Source organism: Galeopterus variegatus, unplaced genomic scaffold (assembly GCF_000696425.1).
Source record: "Galeopterus variegatus unplaced genomic scaffold, G_variegatus-3.0.2 Scaffold3588, whole genome shotgun sequence".
Lineage (NCBI taxonomy): Eukaryota > Metazoa > Chordata > Mammalia > Dermoptera > Cynocephalidae > Galeopterus > Galeopterus variegatus.
Window position 1 is genome coordinate 123,285 of NW_007729699.1, and position 21,578 is coordinate 144,862.

The 21,578-nt window shown below is 41.8% G+C and overlaps 1 pseudogene; it reads right to left on the reverse strand.

Annotated features, from left to right (window-relative positions):
* LOC103601097 overlaps positions 1 to 21,578 on the reverse strand; it is a 47,491-nt pseudogene that overhangs the window by 16,664 nt on the left and 9,249 nt on the right.

Genomic DNA, 21,578 nt, shown 5'->3' on the forward strand with positions numbered 1-21,578 from the left:
CTTCTCCCTCCATCTCCCCCCTCCTCCTCCCCCCTCTAATAACCATAGGTTTGTTCTCTCCATCTGATGGATTAGCTGTTCCTCTGTTGGTTTGTTGCCTACGTGATCTGTCCAGTACTGAGACAGGTGTGATCAAGTCCTCCCCTATTATTGTAAATCAGATGCTTCTATTACTCTGGAGTGTGCTTTGTGTCAATGCAGGTGAGAGTCTGGCATGCCATCTACACGGTGGCCGTGACTGCTGCTATAGACTAGCCACTTTTGCGGCAGCCATGGCAATTGCAGTGGCTACAGTGGGCTACCCACATGGAAACGGTGATTTTGGTGTGCTCTTTACCTGGTTGTGGCTGGGTTTGGCTTCCCCAGGCTCCACACCTTTATTAATTTTTAAATGGGATCAAAGTGCCTATCTTCAAACAGTAAAATGCACATACCCATCAATTAGGCAACGCATAATTTCCAGAAGCCTGGAGAAAATTCTAGTTACAATTTGGATTATGCTCTGGAAACTACCTAGGCTTCCTTTACACACACTTAATTTTTATTCTTTAATTTCATTTCCGCTGTAACACTATCATTTATGAAACTTACTAAGGAGTCACTTTAGCAAGTAGTTGTACTTTCCATTTCTGGTTGTTCCAGTGCTAAATATTGCGAGTTGTCCTTTAGCAACAGAAATACAACTTTCCCTTGACAACAGTAATGGGAGTAACTGACATTTCCTTGGTGATTCTCTGGATATTCAGGACCATACAAGATCCCAGAGGCTGTGTCATACCTCAATAACTGATTCCAAGTGCACATTTGGATGGCCCTCAGAACACAAGGTAGAGTGTACATTTGGTAGATATCCAGTTAATTTGATAAATGAGCTAGCCAGCACAGAAATCTGATTTTTAAGCAAGTCTTCCAACCTACTGTTTATCAACTATAAAAGTGATATTTTATTCTCTCTCTGTCTTACTTCTTTATTTCTCAACTGGGGTGTTATTTCTTGGGCTCTGAAGGCCCCAAAATATGCTCATTAGAGAATATTTGGATACTTTAGAGAAGCTCAAAGGAGAAATAGCCTCCATAGTTTCACCACCTAAGGACCATAGTTTAGCATATTTCCTTCTGAACATTTTTCTTTTTAGAATAAACAAAAAAATCTTTTTATTTTTTATAAACTAGCTGCTTATCACAAACAATTTTGAACAATCTAGAAATAATAATAATAAAAATAAAACTCACTTGTAAACTTACCCCTATTATTCTTTAGTATTTTTTTCTATAAATATTTTTTATTGGTTTTAAATAATTAAGGACACAGTGTATACACGATTTTCTGGCTTGATTTTTCCCCTTCAGTTTTTATTTTTATCAGATTTCATAGATGCACATAGAGTCAAACTGTTCTGAAAGACTTGGAAAAAAACACAGACTCTTTACATCACCAGCCCCCTTTCCTCCTCACCAGAAGCAAATATCTTCCACCCTTTTGCTGTATCCTATGATGGATGGTGTCTTAGATTTGATGCATTGAGGTATATAGCAAAAAAATCTTCAAGAGTTAATACTCCTGACCCAGATGTTTGCTATAGTGTTATTTTTATTGAAAACTTAGAAATACAGGTTTAGGTCAAATAGATAAAGAGAACATGATACCTTCCTGTTAGAAGATTAGGTTATGCAGCCATAAAGATTAGCTTTAAGAAGAGTTTCCAAGTATTTGCAAAATTGTAGGTTCTTTTTTTTTTTTTTTTTTTTTTTTTAGGTGATACACAATGGGCTGGAGACATTTGATGAGAGATGATAAATGGGAGCATTTACTTTTGCTGACTTCCAAAACCATGACAAAATGGCAATAAGCAAGAGAAACAGAGAAAGGCATAAACTGCTCAGGATAATGGCTTTAGGAGAAGGATTTGCGGCAACTACATTTTGGAATGTGGAAAGCAGTTATGTGAGTGGACTTTAGAAAGCTTAATTTAAGCTAGCACATGGGGAGGCCAAAATAACCCAATCTTATACTCCTTGTTATGGAATAAATTGCATCCATCCCAAATCCATACATTGAAGTCCTAACCCCCAGTACCTCAGAAGGTGACTGTAGTTGGAGATAGGACATTTAAAGAGGTAATTAAGTTAAAATGAGGTCATTAGGGTGAGCCATAATCAAATACGACTGGTGTTCTTATGAGAAGAGGAGATTAGGACAGACACACACAGAGAGGACCACATGAGGACACAAGAGAAGACAGCCATCTACAAACCAAGGAGAGAGGGCTCTGCAGAAACCAACCCTACCGACACCTTCATATTGGACTTCTAGCCTTGGGAATTATAAGAAAATACATTTCTGTTGTTTAAACCACTCAGCCATGGTACTTTTGTTATGGCAGCTCTAGAAAATTAATACACTCCCAATCCCTCAAAAGGAATTGAGAAAAACAGGTACCTGTGGAAGTGAAAGGAAAGTGGAATGTAAGACCAGAGGACTGCTTAAAGGTCTGTAAAAGCATCCAGTCGAAAACCTCACATCCCTTCTCCAAAGTGCCACCTCTCCACCATGGGAGACAGTTGGAGGTTTATTTTCTTAAGAGGATAAAATAGAGAGGATCTCTAGACTGGGGCAACAGTCACATGAGAGAGTGTGGCACAAGACAAAAACAAAATGAAGTAAGTGAAATGTACCTTCTGAATGCTGAGGCATTGCTCCAGCCTTCTTTCCCCAGTCTCCAGAATATTGAAGCATGGAGTTCAGAATATGGAAATCTTCAGAGAGATCTGAAGAATCTTCTCCAGTGAATTTGACCAGCCCAAGATAGCAGAGGTTTCCTCAGTGAAACAACCCCTGTCAGGTTATTTTATAGTCAAGCCCGTATTCAATAAATACTCCTTCCCCCGCCCTTGTGCTAGCTTCCAGTGGATGTTTCAATGCCTCATTCTGCAACAGGAGCAGACATGGTAGACTGTGGTATTGTTCGTAAGTATTCTGTGCCCCTTCCTGATGGAGGGGTATAATCTCCACCACGTGGAACTCAGACTTAGCCGTGGGACTTGCTCTGGCTAATTTAGGTGGGATGGAAAGTGATATGTGCCACTTCAGGAGAGAAGCTTTAAGAGCTAGTGCCTGCTCTCTTTTCCCTGCCTCTTAGGCATGTAAACATGTGATGATACGGAGCATGCAGCAGCCTGGGTCCCAGACGATGACGAGGAAAAACCCCTGCCAATGCACAAAGGACACATCCTGTGAGCAAAAAAAAAAATGAACTTGGTTATTTTAAGCTATTGCAAGTTCCAGGTTGGTTGTCATTGCAGCATAATCTAATTATCCTTATGGATGTAAACATAACTATGAATCACCAGACATCTGAGGAAACACTCTAGTCTGAAAATTAGATACCCAAACAAACAGGAAAAAATTGGAGGAAATGAAGCTGTGCAAAAAGACAAAAACTTAATGAACAAAAAGCTGTCAAAGATATACGAGGTTACTTCAAAAAGTTCGTGGAAAGATTCATATTCTTTTAATTCTATTTTTGTGTGCACTTTTTGAAGTACCCTCAACGTCAGAGATATGAGAACCAAAAAAATAACAAGATGCTATTTTTAGGAGGAAAAAAGGAAGGGATATTTAGAGAAAAAATAGCTATTGGAAATTAAAAGTATTATAGAAGAAATGAAAAATTCTGTGGAAGGATTGGGAGATAATATTGAAGAGAGCTACTAAGAAGTTAGGAAGGGGGCCAGCCCAGTGGCACACTGGAGAGTGTGCCGCTTGGGAGCGCGGCGGCACTCCCGCCGAGGGTTCGGATCCCAGGTGGAGACCCGTTCCCGCTCACTGGCTGAGCGCGGTGCGGGCGCAACACCGAGGGTTGCGATCCCGTTACTGGTTAGTAAAAAAAAAAAAAAGAAGTTAGGAAGAAAAAGCATTGGAAAGCAAGACAGAAAAGAAAAGAAGAGAATCAGACCAAAGGTCAATATCCAATTAACCAGAGTTTCAGAAAGTGAGAACAGAAAAAAAATAGTGGGAGAGAAAATCATAACTAAAAATATCCAAAACGATTTCTGGAACTGAAGTACTTGAATTTCAAAATTAGAAGTGGCTACCAGCTACCCAAAACCAAGATGAAAATTGACCTTCACCAAAGTATAGCATTGTGAAATTTTAGACTTCAGGGAAGAAGCCAAAGGAAGAAAGTAGGTCACATAAAAAGGATCAAAAATTGGGCCAGCCCGGTGGCGCACTGCTATAGTGTGCCGCTTGGGAAGTGTGGTGGTGCTCCCGCCGAGGGTTCAGATCCCACATACAGACCGGCCGCTCACTGGCTGAGCGAGGGGCGGGAGCAACACCAAGGGTTGCGATCCCGTGGCCGGTCCCGGTCCGGTACGGGCGCGACACTGAGGGTTGCGATCCATTGCCAGTCACGAAAAAAAGACAAAAAGGAAAAAAAAAAAAAAAAGATCGAAAATTAGAATGGAATTTGCCTTCTGAAAGGCATGGAGCAAGCAAACATGACTCGGAAAGGGGAAATGACCTCACTCGCTATTTTGTTTAGGGACATCAAAGTCCTTAAATCTTGCCTTTTTTCCACCTGAGAGAGAATTGTGCTCATTTTGTTCAATGTGGCAGAAAGCCAAGGTCCAGATGGCCAACTTCACCCAAATAGACCAGAGAATAAGAGAATTACCAGAAATGGAGGCAGGCTCCTCCCATCTCCAGGGCTCCTTTTCTTGTTCACATTTTACTTTGTTTTGTTTGTGTTCCTGAAATACCTCTTATGCTAAGAAACCAAGCTACCCTGCAAAGGAAGTCACCCAGAACTTTTTAAAGTTGTCATTCATTTTATATAATCTGTGATAGTAAAAAGGCCAGGCTAAAATGCATTAATGGATTAATATAATCTTCTAATTTAAAGAGTTACCTTATTGCTTTTTCTTTTTTTTTTTTGTTAGGTACATGCTCTTCGGATATTTTTAGAACAAAAAACATTAAACATTATCTGATTCAAACATCACATTTTAAATTTGGGAACTGAGGGAAACAAAGAGATTTGGGAACAAAGAGATTAAAGAACCTCTACAAACTATTAGTGTGTTTCAAACCTAATTCATTACCTTCCCCATGCACCATGATGTCCCCCCTCCTGAATTCCCAGTTCCTGGATGATGGTACCCTGTGTGGCCCTGTCCCTCCTGCAGGCTCACACTCCCCTTGCTCTCTGGATTGCCTGCTGGTGCCGTGCATTTGCATCTATGCCTCTTGCAACCGCTGTGACCTGTTGCCCAATATGGGGAACAAATTTGATCTTGTCATTTGGTTTTTGCAAATTAATACTTGAAACATTTGTGGTTGTGACAGCTATTTTACTTATTTTTTATTATTTTTGTTTTATCTTTGGCCACAAAACAAGTCTTAATATATTTAAAAAGACTAAGATCATAGAAAATATGTTCTCTGACCAAAATAACTAAAGGAAATTTAGATAATTCACAAATATGTGGAAGTTAAACAACATTCTCCTAAATAAACAATGGGTAAAAAGAAAAATCTTAGAGAGGATTTTGAGATAAAAATCAAAGCACAACATATCAAAATTAATAGAATGCATGACTCATGCAGTACTCAGAGGAAAATTTGTACTTGTAAACACTTATATTAAAAATGAGAAAAATCTCCTATCAGTGACTCAAACTTCTATCTTAAGAAAATGGAAAAAGAAGAGCAAACTAAACCAAATATAAGTAGGAGATAAAGATTAGAACAGAAATATATGAAATAGGGAATTAAAAAGCAGTAGAGAAAATCAACAAAACCAAAAGTCGATTCTTTTAAAAGATCAAAAAATTTGCAAAAGTTGATTCTTTTAAAAGATTAGCAAAATCTTTATCTAGACTGACCAAGAAAAAAAGACAGAAGACAGAAATCACTAAAACCAGGAATACAGCAGGGGCGTGGTAGAGCAGTTGCTTCTTCTACTACTGTGGAGTGGGCTTCGAGGAGAGAGACGTCCTCTTCTTTTTCTGGTCTCTGCTTGTGACTCTCCTTGTGTCACTGCAGTCGAATGTCTGATGGGCAGCCTGCATGGTGGCTGTGGATACTGCTGTGGCAGCAGCCATGGCTGTGGCTGTGGCTGTGGTAGGTCACCCGCATGGAAGTGGTGTTTTTGGTGTGCTCCTTGCCTGCTGCTTTAAAGAGGCTTTAAAAAAACAACTTTATGTTCTCCTCCCACTGCCTCTTTACATGGGTGCATGTAGCTGTTCTTTTCTTGCCCCTGGATAAAAACTCAGGCAGGGCTCATGACGTTTTTGGCCACTCTTGAAGAGTGACTGGCCCTGGTCACTGTCACAGTTGCCATTCAAACATTAGAGAATCTGATCCCATAGAATCATCAACACTTCGATCTTGACTCAAGGGTAGCTTTGCCGACCTCCTTAGCTAGGGCTGCTGGCTGCAGAGGGAGCCTGCAGCCTGCAGCAGTGGGGTTGGGGCAACTGGCTTTCTCTCTGTTCCTCACCCACTTCTCCCCACTCACCAGCTGCTGTGTCTGACTCCACTGAGGTGATGGAGTGTGGAGAAGAGGTAACAGGTGCGAGATCATTCTAACTTGACTGACCAATACTGCCATAACTTGGCATCATGCTTTTTGGGTCTGGAAGATATGCAAACGTGACTCCCTTTCCTGCAGGCACTTCCATGTGTTTCTTCAGAGACATCCCCTTACCCCCATCCATTGGCATTGCTCACCCGCAGTTTTTCTGATATGGGCAGATGCAGTGCTTTACCCCTTCCTGGGAAACTGGTAATAGTTTCAAATGTTCTCTGATGTCATATTCTGCTTCCCTAAAGGTCCTTTTGGACAGGACCTAACCTGTCTCATGCAAGTTTGCTCTGATTTCACTCATATTTGGCCCATGGGACACAAAGGATTCAGGCATCCTCTGCTCTGGTGAACTCCAGAGCACTGGCCAGTCCCCGCACAGCCACTTCTCCTCTGGCCTCATCTGCCAGCAACTGTCCCATTTACCTCTTGGCCTTTAGATTTCTCATAAAGGCATCAGGCAGGGGACATTTTATCCCCCTATTCCCTAGGGAAAGGTCAAGCTTTCCAAGTGGTTTGTGGAACCTTCCCCTCTCGTGACTTGAAGTGACAGGGGAAGGATCTCCTTGGGGCTCACAGCACAGCTCTCTAAGAGGAAATCCTCTTTACAGGTCTTCTTCAATCCCCAACTCCCAACTTCTGCATAGCTTCTGTATAAGTCAGCTTACCTGCAGAAAACAGAAGGCACACTCAAAGAGTAATCAAAGAGAGTTCAAAGAGGAGTCATTTACCAAAAATGCCGATGGGTTTAATGGTACCAACAAGGGACGGTGAAACACATAGAAGCAGCAACAGTGGGGAGCTGTTACCACCCTGCGGTGTGAGCATAACCAGAGCCTGATAAGGGCTGTGGGCATGGGAAAGGGGCCACCTGCCCAAAATGGTGGCCATAGGTGAGAAAAGCAGCCAGTGATAAAATCTCCACCTGGAGGCCGGCCCGTGGCTCACTCGGTAGAGTGCGGTGCTGACAACACCAAGGCCATGGGTTCGGATCCTATATAGGGATGGCTGGTTTGCTCACTGGCTGAGCGTGGTGCTAACAACACCAGGCCAAGGGTTGAGATCCCCTTACCGGTCATCCTTTAAAAAAAAAAAAAAAACTCCACCTGGGAGAAAAGAACAGGAATGATAAAAAAGCTGATTCTGGCTGGTTTGTGGCTAAGCCTGGGACCCCCGCCTGACCCCACCATACTTGCACTGTGATTAAATTCAGGGGACTCACTCAAGCACCCATTCTTTCCTCCTCTTGTACCCCAACTCCTGCCAGTGCCTCCTATTGGCTGAACCCAACCAGGAGCCAGAGCATGTGGGAGCCTGGAGCACGCAGGCCAGAGAGACATCCTCAATGTGTGTGAAGGCTTTAAGGTAACTCAGTCTCCTGATCTTTTGCACATTCTCAGGACTGTGGTATCTGATTCACAACTCTTTTTGGTATCTGAGATCTATTTTATCTCAATAGTTCAGCAGAAAGTTCCAATTTACCTGTTGGGAAAAATGGGAAGATGTCAGGGCCCCTCAGATGCCCAGAATCTTGCTGAGCATTTGCTGTGAATATCCTCAGCTGTTCCTTGTTACTACTTAATGTAAATCGCGTATGAGCACCCAGGTGTCCAGGGTTGTGGACTTAAGTATAAAAGGCTAACAGCTCTGATCCACGGTGCTTCTCAGGACTCTCAGGGAGGCTACTAGGACAGTTGCTCCTAGGTCTGAATAAAACCCATTCATTTTTGTAAACCCACAGCTCCCAGAACCTTTTTTTCCTATTACCCAGCTCACAGACCTGCGCGTGGAGGGTTTGTAACCCAGTCTGTGCAACAGGCTCGAGGGGTCTGTGAGCCTTAGCTTTACATGACCCTCTTGTGACACTTGCCATGTCAGTTATATCATCAAGATCTAATCAGAGAACAGAAAACATTCTGAGTATTTACAACAGAAGGATTGTAATGAGGGCATTTGTGGAGAAAGGCCAAGAAAGCCAAACTGAGACTAGAGAGGAGCAACAGCTAGAAGCCGTCCTTAGCCCTAGGCTGGAAAACCAAAGGGCGGAGACCTTGTCAGGAGCCAGGCCACCGGGCTAGAGATGGGACGATGATGGGCCTGTGGGGCAGGAGCAGGAGTCACAGAGGACAAAGCTGCTGTGAGAGAGGTGACCCAGGCAGAGGGGTGGGGGGGAGGGGAGCACCCACTTCTCCCGCCCCTCACCCTCCAGTCTCCGGCCAACTCCTCTATTATCTGAACCTGGAGAGAAGCCAGAGGACCTGGGAGTCTGCCGGGGCTGGCTACGCTGGATATGGAGCGGAGCAGGTAGAATGAAGAGTAAATTTGAGGGCAGTGCAGCCCAGTGCAGTCCATGGAGGGTGAGAAGTCCAGCAGGGCCGTTTTGGCAGCACGATTTATAAGACCCCTGTAGCTTTAACAATCAAATGCTCTTACAAACCTCTGAGCTCAAATAAATCCGTCTGGAAATGATTTCAACTACCTGTTGCTGCATAACAAACCACCCCAAAATTTACTGGCTTAGAACAATAATGATTTTATTATGCACAGTTCTTGGGGCTGGGAATTGGAGCAGGGTCCAGCTGGAATAGCTCAACTCTGCTTTCTTGTGGTCTCAGCTGGGGTGGCTTGCCTGGGACTGGAGGATTCACGATGGCCTCACTCATGAGTCTGGTGCCTTACCTGGGATGGCTCGAGCAGCTGGGAACTGGCTAGGATCGCTAGGCCTCACTCTTGTGGTGCTGGCAGACTCACTCATGAGTCTGGAACCTAGATTCTCCTCCATGTAGCCTCTCTCTGTTCACGTGGATAACCTGGACTTCTTTCCATGGCTGGCTGGATCCCCTCTAAAGGAAGGCAGAATCTACATGGCTTCTTAAGGTCTAGGCCCAGAAGTTCCAGAACACCACATCAGTGGCATTTTATTGGTCAAACTGGGTCACAAGGCCACCCCCTATTTGAGGGCTGGGGAAATGGACTTCACCTCTGGAGGGGCACTGTGGCCATCTCTGTAGACAATCTACCATGAATCCAACAAAGACATCATTGTCACACTTCTCTCCCAACTTGTCTTCTCTCAGTGTTAGAAGAAGTTACAAATTAAAGAGCATTCAAGGCCTATGTAGGGAAATAACAGGGTTTTGAGGGGAGAGGAAGGGGATTATGAAAGAAAAAGAAATGAAATGGAACTGAAAAATAATTCTGGCAGATGTGTACACTTTTAAACTGGAATAGCAAACTCACAGCCACAGCTTCTTCTGGCTAGTCCTGTGTCTGTTGTAGACAGCACTCATCGACCACAGAACTTTCTAAGGAAGTCCATCACGTCCTTAGCATTCTTCTCAGGACAAGAGTCTAGGCAACCATGACCAATCTATTAGTATGAAAAAGAGAAGAAACCAATTTAGCTCCTGGCTCAGCTTATGAGGGGTGGGGGGAGACATGAATGTTTTCAATATGCTTCATGGGTTTATCCTAATACGTTCTGTCTTCTGGTTGAGAGTGGCTGCTTTAGCCTCTTAATTTAGAATAGCAGGGTACCCTTAATTAAGTGTCTTTCTCACAGGATTGTATTTTGTTCATACAACACAGATAAAAGAAGAGGAAACTGAGGCTCAAAAAGTCAAATAATCAGCCAATATCACAGAAGGGTAGTGGTGGTCCCCCATCAATCTCCTACTGACCATAAAGCATAACAGAATCTCGAACACTCAGGATTACAGACCCTGAAAGCCAAAGTGATGTCATCAGCTCCAAGCCTTTTATTATACGAATTAGGAAACAGAGCTCCAGAAAGTGAAAGGTCTTTCCAATGGCCAAGTCCAACAGGGCAAGTTAACCTCAAGGCCAGAGCCCAGGATTCCTGATTCCTGAGGAATTCTGCTTTACTTCAATTTCAGCAGAGTTAATCAGTGCAACTTGGCTGATGTTTGGCTCGTTTATTCAGCTGATCCATGCTATTAAATCAAGTAGTATAGGAGGTGGTTTCTCACAAATTCTGACCCACAGCCCAAAGCAGACACTGTATCTAAATTTCATCATAAAGGCTACAGAACATTTAAATAAATCTTTACATTTGGCAATAGCCTATCCAGACAGGATGCTAAAGATATGAAATATGACACTCTGCAAGATTTTGTTATTACTTTTGATTTAATATTTTAATAGGAGGCATTTTATGTGGTATCCTGAAGCATTTTATTGAGTGGAATGTTTTAAAAACCTGATCAGTTGTTTGTGGATAAACCCAATCTCACTAGCTTTTGCAATTTATCTAATAGATGTACAACCATTCAGTGGATAGGTTTCCAGTTCTGGAAATCGTGACTTAGAGATGATGTGACAAGTTAGTGGTTGCCACTTTCTGAGAACTGCTTGGAGCCAGACACCTACATTAGCTTATTTATAGTTTCCATAAAATCCATGTGAGATGAGCATTATAAGCCCCAGTTAGGGATAAAGAAACCTGATATCCAAGCAGATTTTCTCTAGCCAGTATCTCTACCCACCCAGTCTATCTTCTCAACTATCAGCATAGATGAATATCTAAAGCCAGTCACTTTGTGGACTAGATCTGACTCCTGTTACCATCCCCGCCTTGTAAATTCCCCTCTGTTTTCTAACAACATTTTTTTTTCCTTTTTGCTGTATCATTCTCATCGGCATAAAAGCAAGCAGTTAATTTTCCCATTTAACAAAAAGCAGACATACAAAAACCAAAACAAAACAAAAAACACAAACTGACTTTTTCTGGATCCCTACATTCAGTGTCTCATTTCTTAGCTTCCTTTTGCAGCAAAATTGCGTGGAATAGTTGCCTAAACGTATTGACTCCTATTCCTTTCCTGTTATTCTTGAACTCATCCCATCTACCTTTTGTCAACCAGGCTACCAAGAGAGCCCTTGCCAAAGTCATGACGTCCTCCATGTTGCTAAATCTGCTGGTTGTTTTTCAGTGTTCATTTTGGTATTTGATGCAGTTTACCATTGCATTCCCAGCCATTCTTCACTCGTCCTCCTGGATACTATACTCTCCTGGTTTATGTCCTGTATTATTGTCCTTTTGTCTGTGACCATAAAGCATAACAGAATCTCAAACATTCAGGATCACAGACCCTGAAAGCCAAAGTGATGTCACCAGCTCCAAGCCTTTTATCATATGAATTAGGAAACAGAGCTCCAGAAAATGAAAGGTCTTTCTAATGGCCAAGTCCAATAGGGCAAGTTAGCCTTGGCTAGAGGTTAGCTTGTCTCCTTTTTCCTGCTTCCTAGTTTTCACCCAGATCTCTTGGTGCTGGAGACTCAGGTCTCAGTCCTTGGACTCCTTCTACACTCACTCCCTTCCTTGCCTCTAATCTCATCCCTTTAAATACCATCCATACACAGATGACTCCCATCACTGCATCTCCTTTCTAGACCTCTCTCCTGAACCCCACACTCAAATATTCAACTATCTCTTGATATCTCCACTTGGCTACTCAAGATCTTTCTCAATTTTAACATATCCCAAATGGACTGATCCCCACCCACACCTCCCCAAAATCTGTGCTCAATTCTCAGGCTTCACCTATCTCTGTTGTTTGCAACTGGTCAGGTCAAAACCCTTTGAGTTGTCTTTGGCTTTTTTTTTTTTATACACCACACTCCACATCAGGGAATCCAATCAATTGCACTTTCAAATTATATCCAGATTTTGCACATGTATTGGCATTTTTCCTGTTGTCTCCATGATCCAAGCCACCTCTTATCTGCACTGTGGTGGTTGTCCCCTACCTGGTCTCCGTTTCTGCTCTCGCACCTTATAGCGTTTTCTTAGCAAATCAGCTACAGTTGTTCTCTTAAAACATAAATTGGAGTGGAATACTCCTCTCCTCAAAACTCTCTGGTGGTTTCCTCATCTCTCTCAAGTAAAAGCTGAAATTATTATTATTTTTTTTGTCTTTTTTTTTTCGTGTCCGACAACGGATCGCAACCCTCAGTGTTGCGCCCGCACCTCGCTCAGCCAGTGAGCGGGAACCGGTCTGTATGTGGGATCCGAACCCTCGGCGGGAGCGCCGCCTCGCTCCCAAGCGGCGCACTGTAGCAGTGCGCCACCGGGCCGGCCCAAAGCTGAAATTCTTACAGTGGATCTCAAGGCCCTGATGACCTCTTGGACCTCATCTCTTATTGCTCGTCCACCTTTGCCCCTCCTCCAGCCTCACTGAGCTCCTTTCTATTCCTTGAACACACAAAGCCCACCCTTGCCTCAGGACCTTGGTGCCAGCTCCTCCTTCTGCCTGAAATTCTCTCCCCAGCCACGTCCCTCCCCTTCTGCAAGTTTTTCCTCAAATGTCACCTTGCAAATGAGGCCTACCCTATAACTTTATTTAAGATTACAGCTCAAGTCCGCATCTTGCATATCCTGCTTAATGCTTTATTTTTTAAAATGTGCTTGTCAGGACAATATAACTGACTTATCTTTCTATTTTTTTATGTCTATCGTTTACTGTCAGTCCGTTCCCTCCACTAGAATTTAAGCTTTTCAAGGGCACTGACTCTTGTCTGTTTAGTTCACTGATGTACCCCAACTTCTAGAACAGGGCAGAGCACATAGTAAGTGCTTAGTGAGCCTTGGGGAAGTGGATAAATGAAGTCAACTGCCCCTGCTCTAAGTTATACTATCAGTAGGAAGTATTGGGATCCAGACTTGAATCCTAGTCTATTCATCTCCGATGTACTTGTACTTTTCATTTTATTGTAGTACCTATAATTCAGCTTGCTAAGGCCCAGGGAGTATAGAGAGTGCTTTCTAGACACTTACTATTTCTCTTGATCCTAAAAATAATTCTATGAGGAAGATATTAATATTCTCCCCCTCTTATAGATGAAGAAACTAAGGCATAGTAGACAAGTTCATAATTTGCCCAAGGTACATAGCTAGTAAACGGCAGAACCAGGACTTATACTTGGCAATGTGACTCTTAGTAGGACACTGTCCCCACCAATGATGACAAGGGCAAAATGTTGGCAGATCCTTAGAATGCAAATTAACAGAAGCACGGCTTTCCAGTTCCCTCCAAGCCATTTTCCTATTTACAGAGGCACGCAAATGCCACGCAAATGGCAGCATAGCCCCGCTCCTTTTTCCCTCTTTGCTGCTGCCATTTCTGACTTGATAATGTGTGGGACGTAACCGTGATGATGTCCATAGTTGCTTTTAAAGTGCAGGTGTAAGCCACACTCGGATATTCAGAAGGAAGCAGATGGATTTAAGCTCACTTCTTGGTTGGGACAGCTACAGTTTGAGATTCTGCTCTACTTTCTGCCCTTTCATCACTTGTTCTTGTTCTGCTAGGAGAGCAAAGGGAAGTTTGGGGAACAGCAAATAGAAAAAAATAAAAGGTAAAATATCTGTTATGAGGATAATGGCCATCAGGATGGTAGCACATTCAGAAGCCATTTCTTCTCATCTGATGAATGGAGACCAGATCTATCCTCCCTCCCCAGATGCCACCAGACAGACTAGACAATCAGGCAGGATCTGAAGTTCAGCAGGTAAGGAAGGGATCATTGTGATGAGGACAGAGAGAGGGACCACCTCCAGGCAGCCTGGTGCCTGGCTTGACCAGCACAACTGCAGGGCAAGATAGGTATGGCGTTGGCTGAATCACGGTCCCCAGACATATCCAGGTCCGAATCTTTGGGACTTGTGAATGCTGCCTTATGTGGCAAAAGAGGCTTTGCATGTATGATTCAATTAAGAATTCTGAGATGGGGAGAGCATTCTAGATGATTCAGGCAGGCCCTCAATGTAATCACAAGTGCACTCATAAGAGGGAGGCAAAGGGAGATTTGACGCAGAAGGTGGCAAGGTGATCACTAGGGCAAGATGTGACACTGGGGCCTTAGAAAATAGAGGAAGGTGCCCCAGGCAAGGAATGCAAGCAAGGCAAGAACGTGAAGAATGCAGCTCCAGAAGCCAGAAAAGAACCAGCAACTGATTCCACGCTAGAACCTCCAGAGGGAGCGCGCGCCCTGCCAACACCTTGACTTCAGCCCAGTGAAACTAATTTTGGACATTTAGCTTCCATAGCTGTAGGAACAAACGTGTGGTGTTTTAAGCCACCAAATTTGTGGTAATCTGCTACAGCAGCCACAGGAAACTAATACTCAGCAACAAGGAAGAGCAGTAGAAGCCTGGGCTGTAGCAATCGCCATCAAGAAGTCATGTTTAACAGAATTCACCAAAGCAGTAAGAACTACCCCACCCACCTCACAACCTCTGGGGTTTACCCCGGGTCAGGGAGAGAATCCATTTTCTACTTCTTTTTCACATACAGGGGCTATTGTCCAGGAGGGACCCCTGACTAAGAACTCAATCTGAGAGAGAGGAAAAAATGCCATCATAGCTTGTGCTCAAAGCAAGGTCTGGTTTGATGGTTCTCTCATTTGGGCAAAATCTGGGAAAGAACATTACATTTGGGATGAATGAGGTTCTTTAAACATGGACTAAAAGAGGAGAATGAGTATGGAAGCTCTAAGCTGTTCTACAACATACACCAGCAGGAATTTTATTTTGGGGAGATGCCCAGGAAAGAGAGGATGAGGACCCTGGAACCCAATGGGAAAGGGGGGGTGGTGGGGGAGTCTCAGGAGACACTCACCCCAGCAATCTGGAGGCAGGATGGAGAGCTAAGCATTAAGATGGCCAGAGAGGGACTGACTGTTGGGGGATAGTTCAGGGGCTTTTATGAACAGTTATGTCTACCTGTCAGTTTTAAGTTGTCTCTGTTCCACGCTGTGCCAGGGCCCCCTGCCCTGACCCCCAAACTTTCAGTACAATCACTGATCTGGTCCAGCCTGAGCAAGGAGAGATACAGACAGGCAAGTAGAGGCATGAATTCAACAAGAGAAAAAATCTGAAGTGGGAGTTGAGCAGGATAATGTTGGCATCACCCAGGGATCCTTGGAAATGTTGTGGAGGGCTGCAGAATTCCAAGAACACATGGGAGCATTTTATTTGGCTGCAGGACATGCACAAATTGAGGATTCACTATATTCAAGCGTTCCTAAGTGGTGTTTAAGGAACCCCTGAGCCAATCGCTTCTAGAGACACAATAGCAGAAGGTTATGAGATCCGAGGGGCACACAGGAAAAAGACACATTTCCTGCCTTTGAAGAATTCAAGACTAGTAGAGAAGATAGAATCCCCAATAAATCATTAGAATAGAATGTGATATATGCAGCGATGAAGTCCACAGCGGGGCCACCTAACCCACCCTGAGAGGAGGTTCAAATGTGCCTCCTAAAGTGGGCAACGTCTAAGCCAGTGTTTAAACTATTTTCCAAAGGGCGGTACACAGAGAGGTGTGTGCCTGAGTGTGTGTTTGGATGTGATTTCAGTAGTTACTTATGTTTATGATACCTTCTATTAATGGCAAGTGATAATTCCATTTATGGTAATAATATGGGGCTTCTTTTTAATTTTTTCAAATTTAGTTTGTTCTTGGGTGATGGGTTTTCCCCTGTGGAATAGTCAAGGCATTTACATGATCCAAAAGTCAAAACTATACAGAAAAGCCATGTTTCTGCTCTACTCCTCCCATCTTCTTCCCTCCTACCCCCTACAGGTAACCGTTCTTATTAGTCTCTGGTTTATTTATATATTACATATGAATGTGTGTGTGTGTATACAGGTATATTCATATATACACACAAATATTTTCATATGTACACATATACACATACATATATTTGTACAATACACACACACACCCCTATACACACATATATGTGATATATATTTATATAAATAGTGATCCTCTCTCTTCTTATAGTAAAGGTAACATATACAGTTAAGCACTTTGCTTTTTTCACTGAACAGTATATTCTGGAGATCTTCCCACAGCAATATGAAGAGACAGTCCTTGTCATTTTTCAATGGATGCATAATATTCCATTGGGCAGCTATTCCACAGTTTATTCAACCAGTCCTCTGTTGCTAGACATTTGGGTTGTTTCCAATCTTGGCTTTTCAGACACTTTCACAGTGAAGTGCCTCGCACGTGTGGCATTTCTTACTCATGCCATGTACTGTAGGATGAATTCCTAAGAGTGCAATTGTTGGAGCAAAGGGTAAATGCATCTGTAACCTTGGTAGATACCATGAAATTGCCCATCATAAAGATGCTATTATTTTGCATTATCACCAGTAATAAATGAGAGAGGATTTCTTTTAAATAAACTTACTTAAGGTAGAAAAAAAGGTGAATTACTTTGGAGAGCATTTTTAAGTAAATAATAGTTGAAGAGCTAGAGCTTCAATTGTAAATAGGTGATGCAAATGATAAGAAGCAGTTAGTTGCAGACAACAAAATGCTTTATGATCCAAGCCACCTCTTATCTGCATTATGGTGGTTGTCCCCTACCTGGGGACGGTGATGTAAATGGGTCAGTGATGTAATAAGAATAATCCATCTCGTATAATTAGTTATTTTTATATGGCTAATTAACTGTTAGTTGAATGAGGATTGCTCACCCTCATTGAGATTTGGATTCTTGTAAATTAATCCCTCAGTTCTCAAAACCTTGTTTGTGTTGGATTTTGTTGCTCCAGGCTGGCACTGCTCTTGACTGTGTCTGCCTGGTCTCCCATTACACAGACACTAGTGGTGTCCTCTCATGTGGCTAGAAAGGACCCTCTCTGTTGTGGTTAACTCACACTGATCATGGCAACAACAAACCCTTGTGTAGTGCTTGTTTTCAAGTGTACACTGACATGGCCACTAATGATAATACAGTAATAGCAAATACTCTTCTAGGGCATACTTTGTGTCAAGCTCTGTGTTACTAGCTTTATCTATGTGAATTCATTGAATCCTCAAAACGACTCCATGAGGAAGATACGGTTATTATTTCTCACTTCAGTTGAGAAAGGCAGTTTTGCCTTCAGTTTTGAAGGCATCATGGACTCAAATAACTTGATCCTGGTCTCAGGAACATAAATAGTAGACTCAAAATTTGGACATGGGGGGTCCTGTGAACCACTATGATCCAATAAAGTGGGTAAAGTGGGTATCATAAATCTCTGTTTTACAAATGAGCAAACTAAGTCTCAAAGAGACCAAAGAATTTGCACAGCATCTCACAGCTAACAAGTTGGAAGAGCTAGTATTTAAATTTTTCTTGTGACTTTAAATCATGTCCTCACACTCACACTGTTCTATATGTCAGACTCTTTTAATGGGACATAAAATGGCCATAATATCCATTTATTAGAACTAACAACATTTCAATTGCATTTAAAAAGTTACATTTTCATTTTCCAGAATGTATATCTTTTTTATTGCAGGAAAATAATGTGTAAGAAGTTTCCAATTATGAGGAGCAAATGTCCAGTCTTACTTCAACTCACATTATTTGGGGTGGGTTCCATGTAAGATTTATTTGTAATCTGCTTGTATATTTGGTCAGCATCCACAATGAGACTTTTGGACCCCTCGATTTTTGATTTTGTCTTCTGTAGTTTAAATATCAGGGTACTAGTAGTCCATGGAAAGATACCTATTATTGCTAAATAGCATTTACCTTCTCAGCTGAACAGGAACATGAAACTGGTCCCAGAATAGGTCAGCATGTGGTTTAAAGGGTAGACTTTGCAGGTGACAGACTCAGGTTCCGACTTCTCTGGTCCCTGGTTATGTAATGTTGAGATATTTACCCACTCAGAGCCTATTTCTCCATCTATAAAGCTGGAATTAAAATTTCTGTCTCATATAGTTGTTGCACAGGTTGAATGAGAAAACATACGCAAAATGTCTAACATACTAGTTGTTACAGTATATGTATTCAATGAACAATAGCAATTTAAATAGAAAATTATGTCATCTGCAAGGGCCATAATCTTTAGGAGTTAGGAAAAACAATATGTTCAAAATTAAATTGCTAGCAGTCAATCCACTGGGTTCAGTACTACGAAGAGTAGCTTTTTGCAAATTGGCATTTCTTTATCAAACTTTCATCCCCAAACCTGAATTTACTTTTATTTTGAAGAGCTCTTGAGAACCCCATGAGAAAGACAGTGAAAAATTTCATACACAAAATTTAAGATCATTATGACTGTATTGTAAAAACAGAAAATGTCACTCTCATTTCAGATCTCTGGGTAATGTTGAAAGGGTTTTGAAAAACCATATCTTGAACATTGCAATTGGACGCTGAAAGGAGTTGATGAAATCAAGCCAACACATGGGTATAAATTCACAAGATATACATATATAGTATATGTATATAGGTATTTAAATTTTATTAAAAATTGAGACATATCAAGTGGAATGAGAGTTTTGAGACTCAGGAATAGACTCTGCTTGCAGGTAAATCCACTTGCACAGGTTTTGTCAGATCAGCACAGCAAATCATACCACACAGATATCTGAATTGAACTTGTCTTCATAAAACATCCGGAAATTTAAATTAGAACTTTTGGGCAAAAAACCCCAAGCAAATAGACTGGAAAAAAAAAGCTCTTCTGTGTGTGTGTGTGTGTGTGTGTGTGTTGTCCACGCAAAAGTTATGAGAACCTGTCATGCGTGCATATATATACACACACAGACATATATATGTGTATATATATGCATATTTGTATGGGGATCTGAACCCTGGACCTTGGTGTTATAACACCATGCTCTAACCAACTGAGCTAACCACCCCACCTGAGAATCTGTATATTTAATACCCTTTAAACTGCTTAGTTACTAGTTATTATCTGCTATGTTCAGGGAAGTGTGCAGGATGTTCTGAATGTACAAAGGACATATAAGTGGTGAGCTCCACTCTCAAAGAATGTACTAGATAAACACAGATGAAAAAATTGCTAAGAATGCACAATGCAGACACACAGTGCTATGGGAGAGCTATGGGAGTAGGGACCACTGTGGGCTGGGACAGTCAGCCTTCACAACAAGACAGAATCTGAGATGGGTCATTGTGGCAAAATGTCTGGTTACCTACCCAATACCCAGCTTTTCTCCTTCTTGTCAACGTAACCTAGATTTTTGTTCAGGGCTACAATGTATTCATCTAAAAACACAAAAACAAACAAGCCAAAAAACTATATACCCTACCTCAGCCTCACTTTAGGTCTAGGAGTGATGCATAAAGACAAATTTCCATGAGAATCTTCCAGGAAAGCTTTTTAAAAGGGATAAAGGAGCTGGCTCACACCTTCATTTGGTCCTTTATCCTTCCTTTTCTTTCCATCTGAACTGTAGATGCAATGCTGGAAGTGGAGTAGCCAACTAACAATCATAAAACTAGAAACTGAGGATGAACAAAATATGTGTCCAAGTCCATTTTATTCTACTACTATAACAAAATACACAAGATTGGGTAATTTATAAAGATAGAAAATTTATTTTCTCACAGTTCCAGAGGTTGGGAAGTCCAAGATCAAGGCACTGGCATGTGGTATTTGGTAAGGGCCTTGTTTCCTCTTCTGTGATGGTGCCTTGAATGCTTCATTCTCCAGAGGAAAGGAATGCTGTTCCTCACATGGCAGAAAAGCAGGAAAGAGCAATGAACACTCCCATAAGCCCTTTTAATAGCATCATTAGTTCATTTATGAGAATGGAGCTCTCATGACCTAAACACTTTACATTAGGCCCTACTTCCCAACACTGTTGCACTGGGGATTAAACATCAACACATGGATTTGGAGAGGACAAAAATATTCAAATCATAGCACTAAGAATGGATAAACCAAAGGATAGATGGAGCCTGAGTCCCTGAGAGCATTGAGGAGCTGCTGTACCAGACCTGGACTTTCTGCTTTTAGGTTTCTTGTTATGTGAGGAAGATAAAAAAAAAAAAAAAAAAAAAAAAAAAAAAGTTCAACATCACCAACAATCAAAGAAATGCAAATCAAAATCACAATGAGATACCACCTCACTCCAGTTAGAATGGCTATTAAAAAGACAAAGAAAACAAGTGCTGGAGAGGATGTGGAGAAAAGGGAACACTTGAATACTGTTGGTGGGATTGTAAATTAGTACAGCCATTATGGAAAACAGTATGGAGGTTTCTGAAAAAATTAAAAATAGAACTACAATATGACCCAACAATCCCACTACTGGGTATATATCCAAAGGAAATGAAATCAGCACTGTGAAGAGATATTTGCACTCCCGTGTTTATTCCAGAACTATGTATAATAGCCAAGATAGGCAATCAACCCAAGTGGCCAACAATGAATGAATAGATAATGAAATGCAGTATATGTGCACAATGGGATGCTATTCATTTATTAAAAAGAAAGAAATCCTGTCACTGGGACAACATGGATAGACCTAGAAGACATCATGTTAAGTGAAATAAGCCAGACACGGCAGGACAAATACTGCATGATTTCACTCACATGTAGAATTTACTAGGGCCGGGGGAAGGGGGGATGGAGAGAGAGAGATGACATCACAGGAGCAGAAAGTAGAGCAGTGGTTACCAGAGACTGGAGAGGGGAGGGGAGCGGGTGCGATGCAGAGAGTGTGGTCAATGGGTACAAGTTAGAATTAGGTGAGAGGAATACGTCCTGGTGTTCTATTCCACAGTAGGTGACAATGATTAATAGTAAAGTATTGTATACTGCAAAAATAGCTAGAAGAGAGGGTTTTGAATGTTCTCACCATAAAAAAATGATAAACGTATGAGGTGATGGATATGCTAAAAAACCCTGATTTGATCATTATACAACATATATGTATCAAACATCAAAGTGCACTGTATAAATGTGTACAATTACAATTTGTCGATTTAAAAAATCTAAAAATAAAAACAATAAGGCACATATGACAAATAAAATTTCTAGAAATAAAAAAATATATATAATCATTGAAAAAAAGAAAAAAAGGCTGTCTGGCTTCTCACTATACTCAACATTCAATGCAATGTGTTGGCAGCTTTAGTTTTCTTCTTCCTGTTTTTTTTTTTTTTTTTTTTTTGCAGGGGGGGGGGGGGGGAATTTTT